The sequence below is a fragment of the Macaca nemestrina genome, chromosome 5 (genome assembly GCF_043159975.1).
Source record: "Macaca nemestrina isolate mMacNem1 chromosome 5, mMacNem.hap1, whole genome shotgun sequence".
Classification (NCBI taxonomy): domain Eukaryota; kingdom Metazoa; phylum Chordata; class Mammalia; order Primates; family Cercopithecidae; genus Macaca; species Macaca nemestrina.
The window spans coordinates 32,184,598-32,193,064 of NC_092129.1; the positions used below are offsets into that span (position 1 = coordinate 32,184,598).

At 36.1% G+C, this 8,467-nt stretch overlaps 1 protein-coding gene across 2 annotated transcripts in view; it reads right to left on the reverse strand.

Annotated features, from left to right (window-relative positions):
- The window catches only part of MTCL3 (MTCL family member 3), a 48,790-nt gene extending 46,388 nt beyond the window's left edge, over positions 1-2,402 (reverse strand). For both annotated transcript variants that reach the window (XM_071096417.1, XM_011714055.3), the window contains exon 1: positions 1,609-2,402. The gene's annotated coding sequence lies outside the window, so the exon portion shown is untranslated. The remainder of the gene's footprint in view (positions 1-1,608) is intronic.
- Positions 2,403-8,467: the final 6,065 nt, after the last annotated feature.

Below are 8,467 nucleotides of genomic sequence, written 5' to 3' on the forward strand. Positions count from 1 at the left end.
TGAGATACAGAGTCAGACAGGAATTGGTGGGAAGGGAGATATAAAAGAAAAGAGATAAAGTCGAAAAGAGGCTTCAGAAAGAAAAGATGTCCATATATTAGAGTTGTCAAATCTCTGCTTTTACAACGTTGGCTTTCCTCACCATCAAATCCATATGTAAAGCCTAGTTTAGTGGAGAAAGTTTTCATTTAATTAGTATTCCCAAGTTCAATTAGAGGAAAAGAGTTATGATGTAGGGCTCCTAGAGAAAAATTTCTACGGATAAATGACACTTTCCCAAGCCGGTTCCAACGTTGTTTTTGGGGAAATGCACCCAATTTCCTTTGTAATAGAACTAAAAGAAAATATAAATAATGAATGCCTTTAAATCAATCTCAGTTTCAAGAAAACAACAGCATTAAGAATTGTGTATATGGGTTAGTTATTAGCAACCCCAAAGCTTATCTTTTCCCTTTGGGGAAATAATTTTTAAAATACATTTGGAAAAGTTGATGGTCAGTTCTGCAGTTTCCTAAGTTTCTGGTGATGAATTTTCCTATGCTCATCCAATTTTGTAGTCCTTATGAATCATTTTAGTTTTAAGTGTAATTGCTAGATAGAAAATATTTTCATTCTTAGCCATCTTCTTACATTGCATATCATAGGCAAAGTTGTACTTTTTAAAGTGCCCATTCCCTCCTATGTAGCCATATTCTGAGACAGAACCCAGAAGGCTGGTGCATCTTCCCTCATAGTGGTAAGATCAATTTCCAGTATATATATTTCCAAGATAAATCCATCACTAGCTTCTTTAATCTGAAAAACAGCAAGCTACTGCCTCATAGGTTCTTCTCCCTAGGGATCCAGGCAGCTAGTCAATTAGTTGCCTTTTCCTTAAAATTATTTCTGTCTAAAGCAGTGAAAGGGCATGACTAGGCATAAATTTCTGCTTTAAAAATATTTGTCCTATACAGAGAGGAGGTTACCCTACTGCCAGTTATTTTACTTGCATAATTCTTGTTAACATCTATTTTTAGCATCACAACTTAGCATGCAGTAATTCCTCATTTTATAAAGAAATGTTACCAGAGGATTCCTAATCCACCTTCCTTTCTGTTTCTGGCATCTCCTTCCAACTCACTTTGAAATATAAAGGTGAACAAAGAAGACATCAGGGGAGAAATTTGCCCATCAACTTATTTTCTACATCTTCTCTCCCAGCCACAATAATACTAGAACGTCTGGCCTAGTTTATCATCTTGGGTGACACTAACATGGGCTATCTAACTAATTTATATTGCCAATGCAAACTTATTTTTGTTTTTAATCAGGCAGAATAATTCCAGAACTGAGAAGCCAAGGTTTAAACTCAGCCCCCAGACAGCATTAACCCAGGTGAAAGCTTGTGTTCCAGTAACTGGGCTCCACAATCAAAGGTATCCGGCTGCTGTCACGTGGTTCCCACAAAGTGACAAGATGCTGCATCTCTTCAAGGCTTTCCCGGTGAAAATTGCCACCCAACCAACCCCGGCACGACTTAGACCAACACTTTTAATCTCAAGTTTTATCCGCCCGCTGACCCACCCCATCATTCATCCCCAACCCTTTAGAAATCCAGAACTTGCTCACTTCTTAGCAGAGGCGAGGTTTCCAAGTAGTTGAGCAAATCAACAGCACTTTCCTTCTGATATTCCGGGGATCTCAGGGTTTATTATTGTGCTTTTCTTCGCTGAGGGAAGTTCAACTTCATATTATTGTATGCGACTTTCCGGGTGAGCATGACTTTAGGCTCGCTCGCCGCAGTTCCACACCCACTCGATTTCTCCAAACAATGGCGGTAACGTCAAGATTCAGCTGCCCCCAGAGCTGGTGACTTCTCGGAGGTCCGCGGCTGGGCTGGAGTTGCAGCTCTCAGCAGGCTAACACGCGAGGTACCAAGCTGGGCCAGACGCTCCCCAGGAAGTGCAGAGATATTCATGAGCTGACCTCACCGAACTGGGCAGGGGAGAGGGCGGGATTGCAAGGGACGATAGGGTAGAAGTAACCAAAGAGAGGTTACTTTCAAGAGGAAAGAGAAGGCGGCGGGGAGGGGGACGGGGTCCGGGGGTGGGGAGTGGCGGGATAAAGAGACAAAAAGGCCAGAGCCACGCCCGAGATGGAAAATTGGCAGCAGCGCTCAAAGTCCTTGCTCTATTCTCTTATCCCGTACTTGGCAGAGGATTCCAAAACCGCTCGAACACGGATGCACTCGTTTTCTGCAAAGCTTTGTCCTGGATTCCATCAATCTCCATCAATTATTTACTTGAGCTCCTTTTCCAAGGAGGCGGACTCGAACAGCTTTCCGGGCGTGACTGACGTCTCCTGATGCAGCTGCGAGACGCTGGCGGGCGGCTGATGGGAGTTCTCTTTGTTCACTCACTTTAATTCTCAGTCGAGCTCTCCACGCGGTGCTCCCTCCCCACCCCCAGCCCGGGCGGAGTCAGCAGATGTCGTTTCCACGAATAGATAATGGTTGCCATGATGGGACCCACCGTCCCACAGACAAAGGGTTCTTGCGAAGCCACGACTAATTTAGTGCAAACCGAAATAAATATCGGCCCATAGAGATCCTTTACAGACGGATTTGCCCTCTGTACATTTTCCTGTTTCCTATTCAGTGCCGGTTTCTACCGTGAAAATAAGGAGTAATTGCTGGGATCCATAATCTTTATAGTAGTGCATGCGAACAATAACAGAAAGCAGGAAGAATATATTATATCAGCGTGAAAGGGAATTCATTTAAAAAGAGGAGTTCAGAACATACATGTCTTTAAAATTTACACTAACCCATACCGTTTCACAGTAATAATATTTTTAAAAGTTAAGTGGAAATTTCTCTTTTTCTTTTCAGTTTCTTTTTTGAGTTGGGGGGGCGGGGGCATGGGAGCCTCCCTTCTACCTCTAAGAATTTCTTTGTGAGCTTGAGTATGAGAATAAAAGTAAGCACTGCTTTTGAAAGAGCATTTTACAATTTAATTTGTCTTACATTTATATGGTGATTTTGTAAGTAAAATGAAGAAGATATCTTGAAATAATAATAATTTTTGTGCTAACATGAATTTTAGCTTAAGAGATTCAATTTTCCAAGTGTTGATCTTGCATTAAAAGTGAAATAAAAACAATTTAGAAGTAGTTTGCATAAAAGCAATTATTACAGCAAAATAAAAACATGCTCAAGCTCTGGTGATTGTTATTTTTAGAGACATATAAAACAAGTATGATATCACGACAAAATCATTCATGTTCCAAAATAGGTATTAAAAGCCAATTTTGAGCCTGCCACTGTCCAAGGTGCTGGGATGCAAAGCTGAATCAAGAAATTCCCTGTGCTGGGGACACTCACACATACTGGTGAAAACTGAGATAATGTCCTTATTTTCTTTCAAATACCTTTGGGAAAAGGAAAAGTGACATCTGTGACATTTATAATAAAAAGCTCACACCTCGACTAGCATACCAAAAATAAAGGAAAAAAAAAAAAAAAAAAAAAAAAAGCAAGTGAAGATGTAATCACAAGTTGGTTTGAATTTATATTAGGAAATTTCTTATTATGTACCCAAACTTGAGCTGTAATACCCTTAAGAAATATCAAGATGCACATGTCTCATCCAATCAAAATGGATAAAGTAGATACAAATATTTTTCAGTTCAATCTTTACCAATAAAATACTGATATTATAAACATAGTCTAAAGACACAAAATATACATAGTCCTGCTTCTCTAAGAATTTTTACTCTTCTCAGGCATCTATGTTTTGATTTTTTTCCTAAAGCGGTATCATTTATTTCAGTGCAAATAGTAACTTTAAAAAGTAAAAGAAAAACTAAAAATGGATTATTATGTATCCTTAAATCAATGTGTCTAAATATTTCATTTTATAATTTAGTATTATGCAATTTTAAGGCTTGAAACTAATAATACAGAATAAGTATAAGCAATATTTAACATGCTTGTTTACCCATAAGTATGCCATAAGAAAAATAACTTTTGAATTGGAGATTTTTCTGATTTATTCCTTTATTTGCTGCTTAAAATTATATTGCTGCAATTAAGCAAAACCTAAAGATGATTATTCAAAGGCTTTTCCAAGATTTACAAAGATTTCAGCAGTATTTTTACTGTGTTTCAGAAGCAGACCGGCCAATCAGCCTTCTAATGTTCGCTTATGATAAGGAGTTATCCCCTTCATAGCACAGCAAAATGTGGATCTTCAATCAAGGGAAGAAGGCTAAAGTCTCAACTTGGAAATCCTTAAGAAATATGTAGTTTAAAATCTCCCTTCTATTCTCGTGACTTTACATCACACTATCTTAATTTACATAGCTTTATATTTTGCAAAGCCCTTTCATTTTGTGTGCTCAAAACAAAGTGTGTGAAGTAGATATTATCTTCTCCACTAAACATGGAATAACTGAGTTTCAGAGATGTTGTGACTTCCTCTAGTTAAATTTCATAATCGCAACTTAAACTTGGTTCCTCTTCTCCATCAATTGTGCTTATTATATTGGTCTCAAGTGCCTCACCTCTTTTTCATAGCATGTCGTAAAACTCTGCATCTCAAAGCCAGATTTTGCACCTGTATCCTAGTTCAATCTTTTCACCAATGCGTAGAATATCTACATTTGGAGATAACATTATCACCTCACTCATATAATTTTTTCTCTTTTTTCCATCTCTTATCTATTTCTATTTATCTTTTAGTAAAGTAAAACAATATATTCTATATCTATTTTTCTTTCAGTGAAACTGTCATTTGATATACTTTCCCACTAAACATGGGCTTATTCATTGCTTTATCTTTTCCCTTCACTTCTATAATCATATTTTCTTTCAAAATATCTTATATTCATCATTTCTTCTTTATCTCCTTTGCAATCAACTATCAAAATGCAGACCCTCATAATTCTAGTTTAGACTTACAAATGCTTCCTATGTTAATGATAGGTTTTTTTCTGTCAGATCTGCACTGCTTAATGCTGCCTGTTTACACCTTTATTAAACAACATTTTCCTCATGTCATTCTGTTTTCAGTCATGTCTACATTGTTACATCGTATCCAAACTCTTTTTCCTAGACTGCAAGGAACTGTACTGTCCACATTCTATAAGGTGTACTCTCTAATACCTCACTCCCTGTCCTAGTCAGACTTACTGTCTCTTTTTCCCACTAACATCCAGGCTTATTCTGCTTCTGCACCTTTCCTCTTTCTAGTCCCCATACTTGGTATTTCCCTCTTCCTCTCTAGCCACAAATCTGCTCCTATTTTCAGGTTTAGCTTAAGTTTCAAATCTTTCTGTCTCATGAACTTAGGCAAGTTATTTAAACTTTCTGAGCCCCAGTTTTTTTCACTTACTACTTCATTTGTTTATTCATACATGTATGATATATCGTTGACTTTTTGTCATTAATAATACCTAGTTTATGTGATTATTATTATGAAGTGGTGACGTTAATTTTTATCACAGTGCATGGAACATAGTAATCACAACTAATGGTAAGTGATGATTACTATGTGCCTGGCATTGTAGGCTATCAGCATGAAATAACTATTATTGTAGTTATTAATTGTTATCATTAATTTAACCACATTTTACCATTCCTGAATTTCTACAAAACTATGTCACACTATTTAAAAATACTTGGTTAGTCTTGGCTGATGTTATAATTTTTCATCCAGAGAGTAAATATTTTAAGATAATATTTCTGTTTTTCTCATTATCTCCAGCAGAGAATTGGACACATAGAAGCTAGTCAATACAAATTGATTAGTAGAGTCATAAGTGAGAAAAGCTGATGTGTTTGGGTTCATCTTATTTTTAGAGAGTAACTTAGCTTGGAGATGTGCCATTGTCCTGACCTTTATTGATCTATGTATGCAGTCACACACTGTATTTGTTTTCTGGATGACACTTTAGATAATCATCAGTGAATCATAGAGTCCTCGAGCTGTAAACATCATGATTCATCTTTTTATCACTAGGCAGGGTGCCCAAACCATATTATATGTTGGGATTAGCCTAATTTCAACTGTCTCAATAAAGGCTATTCTACAATCTCTCTGAGTACATGTACACACGTTACAACTTAACTTTATGAGCAATAACTTATGGTTTAATTCATGTATTGGATTAAGGATGTTTTGTGAATGACAGAAATTCCTATTTTATCATGGCTGCCTTAGTTACTCATGCCTTTACTGTTGTATAAATTTGCAGTTAGGCTTTGAATAGGCTTCTATTCAAGACTGTTGAGTAGTATTGAATAACTTCTGTTGCATGACATCTGTAAGTACTCTTGGTAATTCAACCCAATGTCTAGCCACTCATTATAGCCAACATATTGTTGGATTCCTGATTTCAATCTAAACTCATTCTCACTCTAGTCTTAATCTTAGTGAAAACTTTTAAAAACTCTGGTACTTATTATATAAATGCAATATACATATTTAGAATCACCATTAAACTTCCCCCAATATCTCTACTTTAATAACTCAGAATCATTAAATTGTCTATATCTGCATTTTAATAATCTTTTATCTTACCTATTGTGGATCCTCTTGCTAGTTTCAGAATTCATCACTAATTATTATGCCTTAAAATGAGCACAGTAGATGAAGTTTCATTATGCCAGACCAACAAGGAGGGCATCCTAAGGTACAAACTTTACATTTCTAGTTCCTCTCTTCCCACATGCTGTCTGAAAAAAAGTCAAATAGTCATCTGCATAGACATAATCTAAGGAAGATCTTAGTAACTGTAAATGGATCTGACAGATATTTGTATTATTATATACTATAAATATCTGTTAAGCAAACTTCAAATGTAAGGTCTTGATATTCAGTTGATCGAGTTATGAAAATGTAAGCAAACTGCCACTTATATGTTATACTTTAATATCTTGCTTTTCTTGTTATTGTTCTTAAATATCAGTAGGATTTAAATTCAACTTGTAGTCACTAAAGTTTTGGATATCATAACATGCTACGCAAAATAAGAGTACTTTTTTCTGACAGGATGCTAGATTGCTTTGACTTGATTCATTCTTCACCCAGTGATATTTATTATACATAAGTAATTTTTAGGGTCCTTCAAGGAAATACATAGCACATTCAATGTAAAATAATTTGAAAAAGGTTTATTTTACAAAAGGACTACCTCCAAGATGTGGATCAGATGTTGGATAAACCACAATGGAGAGTTCAGTAAACTGAAGTTAAGTACTAGGATGGTGCTATCACCACACTTACACAGAAGAAAAAGACACTATTGACAATGGGATTAAAAAGATGAGAGAACAGAGTGGTCACTGTACCCAGAAAAAGATGTGTAGAGCATGCTACTTTGAGAAGGGTGATTTCCTATTGGATGACATAGCTAGTCCAAGATTATCTTGCTGTGAGGGATTGAGTGTTACAATTGTCATTACTGCAATTCTCATCCCTGTCTGGTGTCCTGCTGGTACTGTCCATTGCTTGGTCCCTTGAAGTCCAGAAGGCTATAGAACCATCTGATGTGGCCCATAAAGGCCACCTCCTGGTTTGAGATTAGATCTTAAGCTGTGAAATGTAAAATATTCAGCGCAATAAACAACAATATGATCGATAATGCAAAGTCTTTAAATTTACAATGTCCCTCACAAACTCATTTTTATATATGGTGGTGATCTAAAAATTTCAGTAAAAGCAGGCATATTGAGTTATTTCTTATAATTCTGGTAATGAATTTTCTCTGTGGATATTTTAATTGGAACTGCACATTAATCAATTGGAGAATTACAATTTTGTGGTATTAAATTTATCTATATATCCACATGATACGTCTTTTTATTTAATTACGTTGTCTTTCTAAATATCAATTTTTTTTCTCAAAGATCTGGCAATCCTTTGCTAGATTTGTTCCTAGGTGTTTGATATTTTTATGCTGTTGTCAAAGGTGTCTTTTAAAGCACGTTTGTTATTTATTTCTTGTTAGCATATAGAATCACAATGGACTTCTTTGCAATGATCTTATGTCCACTAACCTTGCTTTATTCTTTGATCATCTCTGGTAATTTTCATGAAGATTAATTTTTAAGTAGATATTTATATCATGTGAAAATAATAACATCCATTTCCTCCTTTCCAAATTTTTTGTCTTAAATATATGTTTCTTGTTTTACGGTACTAGCTAGGATCTTTGGTACTATATGTATAGAAATAGTAGCAAATGTCTGTATTAGTCTGTTCTCATGCTGCTAATAAAGACACACCTGAGACTGGGTAATTTATAAAGGAAAGAGAGTTTCAATGGACTCACAGTTCCACATGGGCTGAGGAGGCCTCACAATCATGGTGGAAGGTGAAGGAGGAGCAAAAGCACGACCTACATGGCAGCAGGCAAGAGAAGTGCTGAGCAAAAGGGGGAAAAGCCCCTTATAAAACCATCAGATCTCATGAGAACTCACTCACTA